The sequence below is a fragment of the Lepidochelys olivacea genome (assembly GCF_965140295.1).
Source record: "Lepidochelys olivacea isolate rLepOli2 genome assembly, chromosome: 19".
Lineage (NCBI taxonomy): Eukaryota > Metazoa > Chordata > Testudines > Cheloniidae > Lepidochelys > Lepidochelys olivacea.
The window spans coordinates 3,108,910-3,126,920 of record NC_140429.1 but is presented as its reverse complement, the minus strand read 5'-3'; the positions used below and the strand labels follow the sequence as shown (position 1 = coordinate 3,126,920).

At 47.2% G+C, this 18,011-nt stretch overlaps 1 protein-coding gene across 3 annotated transcripts in view; it reads right to left on the bottom strand.

Moving 5' to 3' along the window:
- COL8A2 (collagen type VIII alpha 2 chain) overlaps positions 1–18,011 on the bottom strand; it is a 136,247-nt gene that overhangs the window by 74,994 nt on the left and 43,242 nt on the right. For 2 of the 3 annotated variants that reach the window (XM_084652429.1, XM_084652432.1), the window contains exon 2: positions 16,581–16,635. The exons of the other annotated variant lie outside the window; for it this stretch is intronic. The gene's annotated coding sequence lies outside the window, so the exon portion shown is untranslated. The remainder of the gene's footprint in view (positions 1–16,580; positions 16,636–18,011) is intronic. 3 annotated transcript variants of the gene reach the window in all.

Genomic DNA, 18,011 nt, shown 5'->3' with positions numbered 1-18,011 from the left:
GTGGGCTGTAGAAGGTGCTGTGGCGGGGTGGGAAGGCAATTTCCTACTTGCCTGTTAATACACCCAATATCGAAATCCAAAATGGCACCTTATGAGAATTATAGTTCAGTGCCTGTTGCTCCCGTTTTCCGTTCAGTCCAGCCACTTCTCCCATGAAGCATCACCTTCTCCCTTCTCAGCGAGCAAAGGGGAAAGCGCATTAGGAGTCCCTGGCCTGCTGCCTCATGGGAGATGTAGTCCAGCCAGGAAGCCTGGCCTATAGAGGAGAATGGGAACATAAGCCCCTCTGTCTGCAACTCCCATGAGGCACCTCAGTACCATTGGGAATAAAAATATTTGTTTTCAGGTTAAAAAACAAAAACACACACGTTTTGGGGTTTGGGGTTTTTTGACGAAATATCAAAATTTTCCACAGAAAGCAGACACTTTTTACAAAAAATGTTTAGTTGAAAACCCAAGTTTCCATCAAAAAACAGGTTTGATGGAAAATTTTCAGCCAGCCCTAATGCAGAGTCATTCATGGGTGTGTGGCAATGCCCAGAGTACACAGGACGCATGTGACACACATCGCCATATGGATATGTTGCAATCCCCAGTGAGGGATAAGGGGGAGATTCACGGCGGAGCATGAGCTGCAATGGTCCACACCGTTGTGGGTTCACAGTAACACACGGCTGTGTGACATCCCGTTAGTGAGAATGCCACACAGTTGTGCAGTTCCACTGGATGGCATTACCTCAAAACACATGGCTGAGCAGCGATGCACAATGCACAGAGAGGAGTTGTCTGCATTGGTTCAAAACCCCAACCACACTGTGAAATGCTGAGATGCAAGAACTCATGTTGCTCCCTGCAATTAGCTCTTCCCTCTACTGCAGACACCTGACTGCTTAAAAGTGCCCTTAGGCCATCATAGAATCATAGAATATCAGGGTTGGAAGGGACCCCTGAAGGTCATCTAGTCCAACCCCCTGCTCGAAGCAGGACCAATTCCCAGTTAAATCATCCCAGCCAGGGCTTTGTCAAGCCTGACCTTAAAAACCTCTAAGGAAGGAGATTCTACCACCTCCCTAGGTAACGCATTCCAGTGTTTCACCACCCTCATAGTGAAAAAGTTTTTCCTAATATCCAATCTAAACCTCCCCCACTGCAACTTGAGACCATTACTCCTCGTTCTGTCATCTGCTACCATTGAGAACAGTCTAGAGCCATCCTCTTTGGAACCCCCTTTCAGGTAGTTGAAAGCAGCTATCAAATCCCCCCTCATTCTTCTCTTCTGCAGGCTAAACAATCCCAGCTCCCTCAGCCTCTCCTCATAACTCATGTGTTCCAGACCCCTAATAATTTTTGTTGCCCTTCGCTGGACTCTCTCCAATTTATCCTCCCCCACCACCCCGGGCACTGGAGATGGCACTGCAGAAACAGCTATTGATAGTGGGGTAGGAGGCCTGCTGAGAGCCAATCTATTTGCTGGTTTCAGAGAAGCAGCCGTGTTAGTCTGTATCCGCAAAAAGAAGAGGAGGACTTGTGGCACCTTAGAGACTAACAAATTTATTTGAGGATAAGCTTTCGTGAGCATGCATTGGATGAAGTGAGCTGTAGCTCACGAAAGCTTATCCTCAAATAAATTTGTTAGTCTCTAAGGTGCCACAAGTACTCCTTTTCTTTTTGCAATCTATTTGCTAACCACAACAATTCAATGCATCTGCCTTGGCCGGCTCCTCGTCTCACCATTTGACAGAGACAGAGGCTGCCAACAGCTGGGCCTGGCAGTAACTGACATGCTGGAGCCGGGAAACTGTTTTGCCATTTGGATCCTGTCACTTTGGACCCGTTGTTTTAAAAGAGAGTTATTTCAAATGACCAGCGTCGTTCCTTCTAGTGGGAGCGATGGGGACTGCGGAGAGGAGTAACCTCACCTGCTCCATGGGAGCTGCAGAGGGAAGCCACAGCAATTCAGCAGCCACAACCATGTCAGCCACTTCACGGGCACACAGCCTGGCTGTTAGGCTGAGACAAAGAATGTGGGATGCAAACCCCACGTCAAGGTATCTGTCACTGCATCACACCTGTGTTTCCTGACAAGAGTCAAGTTAAGATTGGTTACGCTTTCTCTGACCTCTGTGTGCCTGCGTGCACATGTACCATCCCCACTTTAATATTTTGGAAATGCTGTGATTTCAGACTGGAATTCTGATAATATTTAGCGTTTACATCTGACATTCCTACATACATAACGTGTATGTGTAGATGTGGGCATTCAACCCCTTTAACAAAACATTTCATTCATTCGCACAAAACTCACGCAAGGTAGCCCTTTTCTCCAGCTCTCCCCTATGCCAGTGCCTCGCTGACCCAGTCTGCTGTGCAACCTCCCTCTCCTTCAAATCCGTTGTCGAGACACTCCTTTTGGCCAGGCTTCCAATGTCGATCTGAAACACTCAGTGACGAGAAAACTGACTGAGAAAAGGAACTAACAAGAAGTGGATGTAGTAGGAGTGCGAGTCACCCGTGTGCAGACAGGACAGCCTGAGGTCAAGGTACCACTCCAACCCCACCTACACCCTATTTTGGAGACTTACATGGTGCTTAGGCTTCGTGCTGGCCCACTGCTCATGGGGGAATTTCACAAGATCTTTCACCATGTCCTCCTGGTTTCCACAAGAGCTAAGAATTATCCTTATCGCTGTATCCTCCACACAGACTAGCTGCATCATTGTTCTCCATGCTTTGTCTGTGAATTGGGACCTGATCCTGCAAACACTCATGCATGCACTTAACATGAAGCCAAGGGATGGGGGCCTTAGACTGTAAAGCTCCCTGGGACAGGGACTCATTTCCTTCACTTGCCTATACTGCACTGTGCATACTTATGGCTCTATAGAAATTATAACAGGTAGGCAAGTGCTGTGATTCCCACTGTGCGGATGGGGAAACAGAGCCAAGAAGAGGTGATGCACCTCACTCTGATCTCACCAGCACCAGCGGCTGCTCACTAGCAGAGCTGGGACTCCACTGAAGTCTATGAATGGGGTTCCACCAGTATAAAGCCAGATGGGGTTGAGGACAAAGTGACTGGCCCAAGGGCACATAGCAAGGCAGTGGCACAAGATAAAGCCCCACAGTATTAAAGCTGCTCCAGCGATCACTTTCTCATGGCATGCACTCCCATTATTCCCTCCACCCTGCTGCAGCACAAGGGTAAACAAGGAACGGGACACCTGAGAGAATGCGCTAGGGGGTGATCTGTTAGAAGTGTTCCCAGCACAGGGACCAGGATATGAAACATTTCACCTTGCAGTCACTGGCTCCAATGAAGCCCACATCAACAATGCCAGCATGACATGGCCGGGCATGACATGCCTATTCTGCAGTCAGAGGTGTGACTGCTGCACGCATAGGCAGACCTGATCTAGCGATCTTGAATAACAATAACAGCGAAGCCCTGGCAGCTTGGGCTGGACAAGCCCTCCTGGGACCTGGATAGGTATGTAAGCGGCTACTCTGTGAGGCCTCAGCTTTGTGGCTATTCTAATTGGAAAGAGCTAGGTCCAAACGAGCTCAGGTAACACCTCCGACTGCAGGGTAGACATACCCACAGACCTGCTCCTCATGAAGAGAGGTGTCCCCATCACAAAACCCACTAGGACGACACAGGAAGGATGGACTTTTGGCTAAAGGCACCGGTACAATTCCTACTTCTGCCACGGACTTCCTGTGTGACACTGGGGAATTGCTTTAGCCTCAGTTCTGTCTCTAAAATGCAGGTGGTAATGTGTCCCTCCTCCCACCTCTTGTCTTTGGAATATCTCCGGGGTAAGCGCTGTCTCTTTCAGTCTGTGTGGATAGCACAAAGGGGCTCCTAGATGTTACCAGAAGAACACAAATGGGTCCACCCTTAAAGGCTATCACAGAGAGAGGGAAGGGTGACCAGCCCATGGAGAATTAACATCCCATTCGCTCTGAGATGTGGTGGCTGCAGAATGGAGCAGGGCTGAATAAGGGAAATGTGTCCACACTGTACCTGCTCTCTGGGTAAGGAGAGGACGTCGTCTTGTGCTTAGCCCCTTCCGCCTGCGCTACATTCACTTGACACAGAAAGGCTGAGAGAGCCACAAGCGCGGTAGTTTGCTCACCGTTTAGAAACCGCTCTCGGTCCCCTGTTCATCTCAGAACACGCAGCGAGAGGCACAGCTGAGAGGCAGGGCTCGACAGTAAGCAGTGGTGGTACTGTATGGGTGGATTCAGGGCTGTAATGCCAGGGCTAAGTGCAGGTAAACGGCAGTCTGTTTTCCTGAGCCTATTCCAAAGCCACAACTCCCAGCAACAGCGGCTGGTTTGAGGAAACGGACAGCGGCTGGGCAGGACTGCTTGGCGTTCTTCCCTTTTCCTTGAAGAGGGTTCTTTTCTTTTTGATACAGTATATTTTATAAATAAACAGAATTGCACTGGCCTGGTCTCACTGGGATGCACTGGCGTGTTTCTGGGACGGGGCAATGTTTTTGGAGTAGGTGTTAAGGATACGTTCTTCAAAACATAATTCTTGGGCCATGCAGTCAGGATGTTTGCAGCTTCCAAGAAAGGGAACAAACCCCAGACTGGGCTTTGCAGGACCTTGGCCCACAAGGAAGCTGCTTAACTTGGAGCTAGAAATAGCCTGAAGGGTCAGCTTGGTTTCAGCACCGCTCAGGAAGAGAAAATGGGTGTGTCAGTGAATTAGAACAATCTGTAACTTGCACTCAGGGCTCCTACCTGGGCAGAACCCTCTCGTGCAGGAGTCCTTTCCAGGGGTTCTGCCTGACTCACCCCCTCTCCAGTGGATCAGCCCAGTGAGCAACCTGTGACCCCAGCACTAAGTGAAATAGGGTTTAGCCATTCCCCAAATACTGGGATTCCTCACCTTAAAAAATAAATAAATAAAACAACCCAGAAAGTTAGCCTCAAACTTATGCGTGGCTGATTTCCAACCTCATGCCAGCCGGCACAAACCTGCCATGAAGCAGAAACCACTTGGAATTGGCTTTGCTCACTCTCTCAGATCCCACAGGGCATGCTGCATAGACCTCCAAGGCAACAACAACGAGCGGCCAAATAGAAACACCTAAAGAAGGCTGATCTGGAACAACACCCAGCCACTTGAAAACTTTCCAAGTCCCAGACTAAGGACCCCACAACCCCATGCCTTCTCCAGAGGGCTTCTCCTCGGGGTCCAAACATCACAGAATTGAAGCAACCCCAGTTCCTCTCCTGCAATAGATTCCAAATCTGCATGGGCCACCAAGCACAATACTTGAGAAGCCCTGACTGAACTTTCTAGACTTCCTAAATATAATGAAGAAGGTTAATGGTGAAATCAGTGTTTTTTCCCTAAGGCCACTGCACCAGCCATGCAGAGATTGAATAGGAACAGGGCGTAGAGAAGAAGGTGTCATGTGGGAACTGAAAGAATGGCAAGAACAAGCAGCTTTGTAACAAAAACGTCAAGGTCCAATAGTGCAACTCTCTCCTCGTGTAAACTCCACTAACTTCACTCAAGTTACACCAGGGATGCATTTGGATCCCTGAGCATCCCTCCTTGGTGTTATCTGTATTACAGTAGTATCTAGCTAGCCCCAGCCAAGAGCACAGATGCTGGGCACCCATAGGGAGCAACTGACCCTACTGTGAAGAACTTACTATCTAAATAACCAAATGGTGAGAGAGGAAATAGAGACGGAGAAAGGAGAAGGGACTAGGTCACCCAGCAGGTCAGTTTACTAATTGCTAGTTTCGTGCATTGTCACTCACAGTCCATTGGATCACCTGGGGTTCTGGTCTTTGGTACACCCAGAAACAGATTCCCTCCCTCCCCCCAGTCCCCATCACAACTAAAATGAACCAAAACAATAACTATTGACTCTGCAAACACTTCCATTTTTTGTCCAAGACACTAAAAAATCCTCAGTTCAAATTTTGCTACGCTATATACACACACATTGCTGGAGGGAGGATAGATGTCATGGTGAAAAATGCTATTGATAAGAGCAGTAAAACCATAACTGTCAATTGTAATGTGCAACTTGCAGAGGTATGCTCTGGATGTTCACTGTCTTGGTAATTTTCTTCAACAGTTATTCTTTTAGTTGTCTTCAGGTATGGCCGTATGTTATGAGAAACAAATCACAGGACTAATATTTCTACCGTGTTCATTACTGTAGTATCTGAGCAACATATCTGGAAGAAGGGGCTGACATAAGTTAAGGATAAATATTGGCTCTTTGATGGGACTTGTAGAAAGGAGAATATTCACTGTCTTTTGTAGCTTTGGCATTTCTTTCATTCTTTTGAGATTCATCCATAGTCAGTAAAGCAATTCCAGTGATTTAAACGGGATGCAACAATTCAATTATATGTAATAATTTGATTGCTAATCATACCTCTGGGGTAGGAAAATGGTAAAATAGATCCACTGAACAATACAAGTGCAAAACAGATGTGAACATCACATTTCCAAGACTCCCTTTGTCAAGAGATCCAGACTGACCAATCAGAGGGTTTATTATGGGTCATGAGCGCTTGCGTCCTATGAAACCAAAACCAAAAGAACTGGAAAAGGCCGTGAAATCCAAAGGGTAACTTTCATTTCTTGTTGGATCATATATTTTAAAATAGCCAGTGGTTGCTGGACGAGAGCTCTCCGTATGAGTTACTTCAGTATCTTGTCTGTCACAAGATTTAAAACACATCCATCACTATCAAGTAATATTATCTGGGCACAAACCACAGAGTTCTCCCTTCACTGTTTGCAAGAATTTTCATGGTGGTTCTGATTAATAATATAAGGTCAGTAATGCCATCTGTAACCCATCTGTGTTCTCAAGAGACACTCCACATTAATCCAAAGGATGGAAAACTTTCTGTACACTAACAGCCTCAGGTGATTGTGGGGAGTTGTCAATATACGTGCCACAAAGCCTTCAACTGCCTTATTAGTTTTGGAGTTATTAGTGTACAGTTTCAAAACCAGGATCTTCCAGCTCTTCACGGTGGTCATTAGCTTTGGAAACTCCTCCTTCAGATGCTTCCAGCACAAAGCGTTACCAGAAGCGGCCTCTTGCATCTCCAGGAAATTTGGAGCAACATTTATCGGCAGCTTTTTCTTCCCGACATTGCATTATTTTCGGAGTGCCACATTTACAGTTTGCTGTATCCTGTGCACCACACCGGCTTTCTTGTCATTTGGGTTTCTCTGCTGTTCTTCTGGACACGACAGACCGCAAATTTGAGAACTGCTGCGAGAACTTTTTCTCATTTAGAAAAAGCCAAGGTACATAATCTTCATTTCCCAATCCTTTGACAGTGACGATGGCTGCCTGGGATGGAAAACTTTTTTTCAATGTTTATTCTGCCGGTCATTTTATTTTAATGTCATAGGTTTAAAATCCTGTCTTTCTGGTTTTGGTGTGTCTTTTGATTCCATTCCTCACCCCCCCACCCCACTTTGCCCCACTCAGTTCCAACATTTAAATAATATCACTGCCAGGTGATTGAAAGTAATTGGGACAGTTAATTTTACAGCTGTCAAGAGAGCCTTACTGGCATGGTCTTCCTTTTAACTGACAATTTCCTGTTCTTTTGAGCTTTCTTTAGGCGCTGCCTTCAAGTCAAACGTCTATAACAAGCCTGGCTGGGTCTTCCAGACTGATCTCTCCTCCACTGTGCAAGTCATTTTATAACTCCACTTATGGCTTTCCAGACACATTGGCTGTTAATCTTCTTGTAGATATGTAAATTCCCAGGGAGTCCATAAATCATTTTTCAGCTATTTGGATAAAGTTACGAGTTTCAGACTGAACTCCCAAGTAATTTAAGCGGAGCAGCATGTGCCCGGAACTGTCTCATGTGCAAACGACCACCCTCTTCTGATTCAAATCCCACCTTTAAAATACATTTCTTCCATGAAGACTTTCAACAATAATCCACTAAAGAAATGGATCTTTTTTTTTTTTTTTTTTTTTTAAAGTAAAGTCATGATTTTTGAGATTGGTCTTACAGCTGGGCTAATGCTGGGTCTATACAGGATTGTCCATCTCGCTGGGACTACTCCCATGCACAAGTACTATTCAGTGCGAGTAAGGGTAGGAGAATCAAGCCTTTAGACTGTTAACTCCTTGGAGGAGAGATGATGGGAGAAATCCAGGCCCTGCTGAAGTCAATGATAACACAGTGGTTTGAGCATTGGCCTGCTAAACCCAGGGTTTTGAGTTCAATCCTTGAGGGGGCCATTTAGGGAACTGGGGCAAAAACTGGGGATTGGTCCTGCTTCAAGCAGGGGGTTGGACTAGATGACCTCCTGAGGTCCCTTCCAACCCTGATATTCTGTGATCCTATGAGAGTTTTTCCACAGACTCCAGTGGAATGAAATTCACCCCAGTGATGGCCAGCACAAGGGTGAAGCAGGACTTCAGTGGCACAGAAGACTTAAGTGGTGTCTAGGCCTCATGTGAGCAATCTCGCATTGGGCATTGCCTCAGAGGGATTACACAGGGTATAAAACAGAGCAGAATTTGGCCCATTCAATTTAGCATGCAATACAGAAACCAGGAATTTCTGCTGGCTCAGATGGAAATATATGTATAGCTGAAGTAACAGATGAGGCAGGTACTGTGGGGCTCAGCACTTTGTTCTGTGTTGGCCAGGCTCCATACAAGGCTGCCTGGCAGCTAGCATAGGTCTCATATATACAAAAGACAGTGCCCGGGGAGAGAGAAATGAGCTATGACATTGGTCATGTAGGTTATTAACAGAGAACCGTTTGAAATTATCTGCTGCCCCTAACAGGAGCGGCTTAGAACTGCATGTGCTTATTCCTCTGACTACACAACCATGGGATTACTGTGATAATATTGTGACTGCAGTTAGTAATAATTTTGCTGTCACTGGGCCAAATCCTGCTCTAATTTACATGTATGCAGATCTGGAGTAAGATCACTGGCTTCAAAGAGAGTCACCATGGAGTGACACTTGCATGACTGAGTGCAGAGTTTGGGCCAGTTTGTATAGTTTAATGTATTAGATACAGTATGTGTACACACACACACACACACACACACAATATAACTATCGTACAGGGTGTGTGTAACTTACCTATCCTGTAAATTCACCGTATCAATGTCCTCCATCAAACTCGGTTCAGTTTCTTTCAAACTCCTAGTGTCTAAACTAAATAATAGAGTTGTTTCCACTTGCTTGTTGAGTGGCCTAATTCACACACATACAGCCTGTGGGCAAATCTCTCTCTCGGGAGTTCTCAACCCGGTTGTTCCGGCCCCAAGGGATCACTCACAGGTGTCAGAGGGTCATCATGACCACCCTTGCTCTTCTCATAGAACCACCTCATAGGGGGTGTCCCAGTATAGAAAAGGTTAAGAGCCATTAATCTATCATGTCTTACCATCACACTAGGCTAGGAGAGATTGTACTGAATCCAGGAGTAAGACAGGCTGGAATTATTGCTTTTGAGGTAAAATATTCCATCTATCACCAGTGCTCTGACCATAAAACTCCATGTCTTACCCCTGCCAGGTATTAGCCAGCTTTCGATGACAGCTTGCCCCAAGGTCGGGTTGCCACCTGGCCAGGTTTTCCCAGGATTGTCCTTTCTTGAAGTAGCTGTCCCAGGAAGTCTGGAAAGGTGCGCCGCACACACTGCCAGCTGGCCAGTTTTATGACTTGGGGTCACCCGAGATGTTCTGTTTTTTTTATACCACAGGGGAGGCGACCCTCGCCTAAGGACGTTGCTCAAGAGGTTCAGAGTGCCTCCAGCCTTGGGAAGAAGTTTCACTGATGTCAAAGCCAGAAGGGACCATTGTGGTCATCTCGTTTGACCTGTTGCATCGCACAGGCCAGGGAATCTCCTCTGGTTAAGGGAATGCCTCGTGGAACCCACACTGCATTTTCTCTGGGTCTTTCAGAAAGACGGTTACGCATGCACGACTGATCGTCAATTCAACAGGCTAGTGGCCTAGAGGAGAGAAGGTGCCTTTCCAATGTTTCTGTGGGGTCCCAAGGAGTCTGTTCTGAGAGGAGATTTAAGCCCTTCTGGGAGCCAGTTTCCTGTGATTTTAGGTGCCGAGCCTGAGATACCATGATGGGGCCTGGTTTTCAGGCAGTGCTGAGCACCCATCCTCTGAGATCAAGCCCCTCAAGGCGTGTTGTAGCACTTGGCATGAGACACACTTAATGGGATGGCCCTGCCTTTAAAAACACTCCGCAGTTCATGCTGATTAACGGCTCTTCCCAGGTAAGGTCAGCATCATCCCCAGTCAACCTTCATCCAGCCCAATGTCCTCTCTCAGACCGGAGCTAGGGAAAGGCGCAAGGAACCCCCACCACTCCACCCCCGCCCCGCCCAAAAGCACAATGGACTATTATGGAATAACCAGCCCAAAAGGTGAATTTCTTCCTGACCCCCATTAGCTAGAAGCTGGTTTTATACCCTAAAGCAGAAGGTTTTATACCCCTTATACCTTTTATTTAATCCTATCTAATGTGACTGTGGGTGTTCCCCTTAACCACAGCCATGACAAATCCTTTCTGAATCCTACTTGGCTCTTGGCCTGAACAGTGTCTAGTTCTTTCGGTCATTCACATGGGCACTGGTAATAAAGATTCTATGGGAAGTTAACCAACAGTTCTATTGGTGTAAAGGACTAGAGCTCACTCTCCCATCATGACATGACGATGACCAGAGTATAAACCAGGACACGTTTGGGGGCCAGCATAGCCAGCAGCTCTGACTCACAGACACTGAGAACAGACCTGTGGAGTTAGGGAGAACATTTCCCCCCTCCAACATAATCACACGCTAGACCAGATCCTCAGCTGGTATAAATCAACCTGGCTCCATCAGAGTTAATGAAGCCAGTTCACACCTGCTGAGGAGCTGGCCTTTATCTTTAGTGCATTACTCAGAGCTTTGAGGTGGAGAGTCAGGATTATGGGCTTGCCTAGCTCATTTCTGGAAATGGCCAGCGTAAGGGGATCAAGCGTCAGTATCTACCCTATCAGTTCCTTAGGGACAGCAGTGGGAAAACAAAGGCCATGAAGTCACCAAACCCTGCTGCGGGCTTTGGACAAATGCTTGATAATTGGTGCCCTCTAACACTCTACTCTGCTGCTGACATCCGTCTTGGCCCTCATAAAAAAGGAACCTTTAAAATGAAAACAAGGCCTCTGGAAATCCAGCCTCATAATCTTCACCTGCCCAACCTGCAGCCAACTACTCACGTTGTAATCTCACCTTTTCTATAATATTTGATTCACATACACACACACACACACACACACACACACACGTACGTCACAAGGAATCACGCAACACACAAAAAAGTTATGGCCTGATCAGAATTCAATTGCAAATCAATACAACACGCCTCCTCTAGGATGGCAACTCTCTGTATTTCCTTATATGCACACAGAAACCCACCACCGCCTCCTGCATGGATTTTTAGATTCTTTACATCTCAGACATTCTAATTGCTCCCAGACACCCAGACTGTAAGTTACAGGGGAAACAAGCATTGCTTGCCTATGTAATCTTATTTGACAGTTGTGTGCACAGTGCCGTGACAATGTGCCTAATGCAGACAAAGAAAATGTTTCAAAGCTGGAGGAGGTTTTTTTTTTTTTATTATTATTATTATTCTTTAAGTCTAAATCACTCTCTCTTTCAAAGATCGCCAGTGCTAAGCACATATATATATATATTCATGAGCTCCGTCTCATGCTCTGGAAAGGTACAATAGTTAGGAAAATAAATTCCATATGAAGTTTGTTGTGGTACAGTGGGCTTGGCATCTGAAACCCATACATTCCCCCCACCCCAGCAGATGCCTTGTTCCAGCTGTTGGCAGGAGAAGCTGGCTACCTCAAACACTAGCCAGCGGAAAGGGTTCTTCATCAGTAGGCACCTGATGAAAGTCAGCAGAATACATGGAACGGGAGAAGTAACTTGCAGCCTGTTCCCCCAGAGGAAACTTTAAATCTGTACAACGTAATCAGGTTTCAGGAGCAGACGCTGCAAAGTACTGGGGCCTTCGGGAACGGGCTGTTAGAACCTCTCCTCCTGCGGCTTCCGGTTACTCCATTCCTGACCTCTGAACCTGAATGACTGTCACCAATCATCACTCCCTTGATTTTCTGCCCTTCCCGGGACAAAAGTCTGCTGTTCCCATTCCTGGGGTTAGCAAGGGGGAAAATCTTGCTAGGTTTCTCTAAGATTTGCCTTCTGTTTTGCATTTGCAGTTTCTTCAAAGATACGGCACAACGCCTGCCAAGATTCCAGAGAAGATAGCCTTCGAAACATCGACCGGTTTTTCCCAACCAAATTCAAAGAAAACAAATGTCAGGCCAAGGGTTGATATGAAATAGTTTAAAAATGAGAAAAAGCTGCCTCAGAGCTAGGTTTCCATTAAAATAAATTTCTGTACTGAGAACTTGACTGAGTTTCTCTCTGAGAAGGGCGGGGGGGAGGGAAAGGCAGGAAAAGATACAGTTACCTGCCAATTAGGTGCAGCGTTCCTGGGCAGGCAGGGTATGATGAGATAGGCCCTGGAGGAAGGGGCTTTGCGCAAAAATTATCAAGGCTTTTTGGTGAGCAGGCAGCTTCGGACAAGGTGCTGTCTGGCCTGCGTCTCTCTAGTTACTTACGTATCTCTCGTCACCCTAGCAATGAACACCTGGCAACCATTACAAAACTGGTCTTTGCAACACCCCTGGGAAGGGGCAAAGTGTTACAGCCACTATGTTACAAAGGGCAATTGAAGCACAGCAAGATTAAGTGATCTGTCAAAAGTTAGAGAGGGAACCTGTGGCAGCTTAGCCTTCCTCATCTTCTTTGGGGTCCCTAGGACAGTCACTTCCCAGAACAGTCCTTTCCAGGCCCATTGTCATTCAGGGCTGGAGGTTCAACATGGGAGGAACTAGCTACCTCCCACAGTTCAAGAAGGCCCAGCTTTGGTGGCCTCCGGGACCACTTGTTTAGCATTAGCAGAGCAGTGGGAAGGGCTTGGCATCCAAAAGCAGCCAGGGCCCAGGACCATGAGGAACGGGTGCTGAGCCCCCTCAGCTCCCACTCAGTTCAGTGGAGGCTCAAGAGCATGGACAGCTTTGCAGGGCCCTTGCAAGGCTATGGTAGCACATGGCCTTTTGCTAGATACCTCGGCCAGGTAACGTACACCTGTGATGAAGGGCACTGCCAAGGAGGGAGGTGCTGAAGGATGCAGTTCCACAGCCCATCCTCACGTGAACAATCCCACTGCCATCCAGGGAACCCCTTGCTGGACTAGTCAAGTACTTGACTCAGCATGGGTCAGGTCATGAGTTAACAGATACATTTAAGCTGTCTCTCTCCCTTACCCCAGTGTGAATCCATTCAGTCCCATGGAGTGACTCCTGATTGCACACCAGGCCAAGTGGCTAGTCATACACAAAGAAAGGAACTAGATACTTTACCAGCTCAGTGATCGTGGGTGGGGTGCGGTGGGGGGAGGATCGTCAGAAATCTTGGCACCCAGAGCATACCAGGCATGGCTCAGAGCACCCCCAGAGATTTCTAGGGCTATAGATCAACAAGGTGCTCATCTAGGATATGTGGCATCTGGTAACGGCCACACTACCAGGTATATTAAAATGTACCCCATAGCTTCAGTATAAAAGAAAGATCTACTGCTAAAGTCCCAGAGACAAAAGGTGCAGAATGAATTAATGTAACCAGCAGGTTCTGTTCTACTGCTGTCATGTACTAAGACATGGTCAAGGTCACCCACTAAGGTAAATTCATGTTCATCACAGAGTTACACTGAGTTTGGCCCAGACTCTGCTCTCCACGACACCCGTGTAAATGCAGATTAACTTCAATGCAGTTGCTATGGATTCATGGCACCACACTTGATGCTTCTCTCCTTTACCAGGTTCATACCACTGTGACTTCAACAGAGCTCCTTCTGAGTTATACCTTTGCAAGAGATCAGAATCAGACCCATTGCTGCTACATAACCTTAGATGCCACCAACTCAGTTTGAACTCTGTCCTCAATTCTCTACAGACCAACAGCTCCCAGCTTCCTGTTCAGATGGATATCAGATTCACTGCTCCCTGAAAATGGTAATTGTAGACCGTGAAGGCTGGGAGACATGGAATAAATATTTCCAGTTGAGTTTGCTGCAATCTTTACAGCTCCAAGACTTTGGAACACCAATGCACCCTTCTGATGCACTATCACAGAGCTGCGGTCCCTTCAGATGCAATACATGAAAAGCCAATTCTAGAGTCAGTAAAAGGCTCACTTTATAAAATTGCAATGTGTGAATGTGTCCCTTTTTGGGGAGGTCACATGTTTAATAATTCTTCCCCCCCCCCATGTCCTACATTCAATAATCCTTCCTCCCCTATCTGACATTTACTAATCACATGTGCAATAATCCGCTCTGTGCATCATGCAGGCAGAACCTCTTGTCTTCCTACTGTGCATGTTACAGGCTCTCATTTCATGGACAAGTTGCAGTGGATTTACATGTCCAGAGAGCTTACAGCCCTCTGTTTGTGCAGAAGGTGTGCTTCATTCCCCCAGATAACCGACTCTCACGAGCTAGATATTAACTCCCAAACACCAACGCTGGCCCCGAGGCTACAGTGCTAATCTCCAAATTCTGCTCTTGTTTCCAAACAGCAGCACATTCAGGCCAATGTTTTCACCAGTGGTCTCTGATCCCAGATGCCTCAGTATCTGGATGTTCAACTACAGATCCACTGGGCTGGATTTCCCAGACATACTGAGCACCAGCCATCCCAGAGGAAGTCAGGGGGAGCTGTGGGTGCTTACTTCTCTCTGAAAACCAGGCTCCGTGAAGGCATTTCAAGTTGGGACCCATGCACTTCTTGGCCACCTTTGACAATGCTGGCCTCAGTGTCTGTGAGAGCAGCGACACCAAGAGGAGTTGCTTGCAAAAGGGCACCCAAACTTTGCAGTGCTGAGGGCTGCAATGGCATCTTTCCTAGGGTCCCCTGTCCCCCATTAGAACTGCACGTGGATTTATTGAAAAGTAAGTGTGGTAGATTGGGAAGGTGCCTTCAGATTCAGTACAGAATCTGCTTGCATCAAGGTGGAGCTGGGATCTGTATGTGCTCCAGGATGCACCTGGAAGGTGGACCTGTAAAACCACATGGAAAGAGCTGGAGGGGCAGGTGGACTGAGGATGCCAGAGATCTGCTGCCATCTTGAGAGGGGGATGTGAACAGCACAGTAAAACCTTGGGGGTGGAGAGCAGTAATTTCACCCAGCTTTGCACGTAGCGCCACCCAGCGGCTATGCCTATGTGGCACTGTACGGCGGCACGGACTGGCTACCAATGGGATGTATCATGCTGGGAGACCCTTTGGGGGTGGACGTGGTAGATAAAGATCCAGAGCCCAGATGAAGGAAAGCAGAGACAGGCACAGTTTTTAACTGGAAATGCACAAGGACTAATTAGCAACTGTTGATGGTTTCCAGACTCTGACCCCAGTGAGTGGAGAGGGCTTCACAGATCCTGAACCCTACTCTGCCTTGCAACCCTCGGACCCAGCCATAAGGCATCGACAAATTGAAGATATGAACAAATTGGAGAAAGTCCAGAGAAGAGTAACAACAATGATTAAAGGCCTAGAAAACATGACCTATGAGGGAAGATTGAAAAAACTGGGTTTGTTTAGTCAGGAAAAGAGAAGACTGTGACAACAGTTTTCAAGTACATAAAAGGTTGTTACAAGGAGGAGGGAGAAAATTGTTCTTCTTAACCTCTGAGGAGAGGACAAGAAGCAATGAGCTTAAATTGCAGCAAGGGCAGTTTAGGTTGGACATTAGGAAGAACTTCCTAACTGTCAGGGTGGTTAAGCACTGGAATAAATTGTCTAGGGAAGTTGTGGAATCTCCATCATTGGAGATTTTTAAGAGCAGGTTGGAGAAGCACCTATCAGGGATGGTCTAGATAATACTTAGTCCTGCCATGAGTACAGGGGACTGGACTAGAAGACCTCTTGAGGTCCCTTCCAGTGCTATGATTCTGTAAGGACAGGCCATGACTGGGTGGCAACTGGGCCACAATTATGAAGCCTTTACTCCTTCCAGCTCTCATTGGCCGGACTGGGAGCCTCACCCACGTAAGGATCCCGGACAAACCCAGACAGCCTGTTTCTCAAACCCACATGCTCTGTTGCTTCCAGTGGCTGTGCCCAGAAAAACAACACCGCCCCCCATCTCTTTTTCCACCCTGCAATCTTAGCTGCTTCCAACCATTTCAGACAGGGTCAAGGCCCCCAAAACTTTGCCCAGCCAAGGAGCTGGTGCCAGCAGTTTTCTTGGAGCCCACCTAAGCAGTGTAACTCGGGGACCAGTTTGCGCCATAGTTTTCAGTGCAGAGACCGCGTGGTACAGAGATCAAGGGCTGCACCAGAGAACCCTTTCCCCGCCCCCCAGAAAAAGCACAGCTCAATTCAAACACCACTAATCGGAAGGAAGGTTCAGGAGAGAAGTAAAGCGAGGTGACAAAAGGGAAACATACCCAGATACCGGTGCAAGATCTGATGGCAGTCTGTCCTCCAGGCAACAAGATGGCACTGGGGGAAGAAAGTGCAAGGAGTCAGTGACAGCAGTGAAGCCTGCCTGACATGCTCCAAACAGAGAGAAGAAACGGGCACTTGGCCCCGTCATGTGGCTGAGCCTCTCACCTTTGCCTGCCCTCCCTTTGCCTTGTAAGAATGACGAACAGCCTAGCCTTTCCTTAGGGATTTAAAGCATGTGACTTTTGTGGGGTTTGTCAATTAACCCCCTTTTTTTTAAAAAAATGCATCTCAAGGTCTCTATGTTGCACTTTTCTTGATGGATTTTCCCTTCCAGTGGGGGCCAGGATCCCAGCTGATTTTCCACATCCCATCCCCAGCCCCACTCAGGCCTCCAAACTTCGTTCACCCTCCACCTGCCAGGCAGGCTGGCTTCCCTTTACTGGTTTGCCACAGCCCCTGCTTGCTGCGCCACGTCACTCATTCAGCTATCACTTTGACAGAACAGGTCACGGATCTGCTCTGCACTCAGCCGCTAGAGAGCCTCTAGAACCGGGTGTAGCCAACACGAAGTTTTGATCAACAGTTGGTTGTCAGTTCTTAAAGGCCCAGTACCAAGATCACCTAGAACATCACCGCCTGTCCAGGTCACCTCTTGATCTTCCTCTCTCAGTATGGCACTTCTGCATAGACCCCTATCTCTAGGAGGAAGGGGCTAGATCCGGTGTATTTGGTGTAGTGGCTACTACTAGAAAGCTGGACCCAACCCATGCCTGCTTTCAGGTTACAATTTTTAATCACATTTAATTATGTTTTTTCTTACTTCTCTCCAAATCAAAAGTCCTTACATTGCACACAGTTTCGCATGCACATCTTAGCCACAGACACATCTTAGCCACAGACGAGAGGAGCATAGAAAGAATCTGTGTATTGCATCTATAGGTTGGCTTAGCCCCAATCAGATTTACCCCAGCGGCTTTGTGTCAGTTTTACAGTGGGCATGCTACACATTTCACACAGTGCAGTACGTAGGAACTTTGCCAGGTTAGCGTGACTCACTGGAAACCATTATAACCCACCAGTTGGATGGGGTGCACAGCTTGGAAAACTTCTTCTGTTACACAACAACAACCTTTCAAAGGAGCAACAGCGATGTTGGCTTTGAATTTTAAAGATGGCCAAAAAAAGGGCATTTCTTGAAATGAAAAACTTTTAAGCTCCCCCCCCCTCCCTTTCACACTCCGCTTTACGGCAGCTCAGAAGAATTTGTGCTGATTTTAATTAAGCATCTGTAGTCACTAGCAAGGCAGAGGGGATACCTATTTAACCAAGTTCCAAACATAAAAGTTTGTTTTAGAGAGGAGTTTACACACACACACACTCTCTCTCTCTCTCTCTCCCCCCCTCTCTCTGTCCCTCCCTCCGCTGAGTAA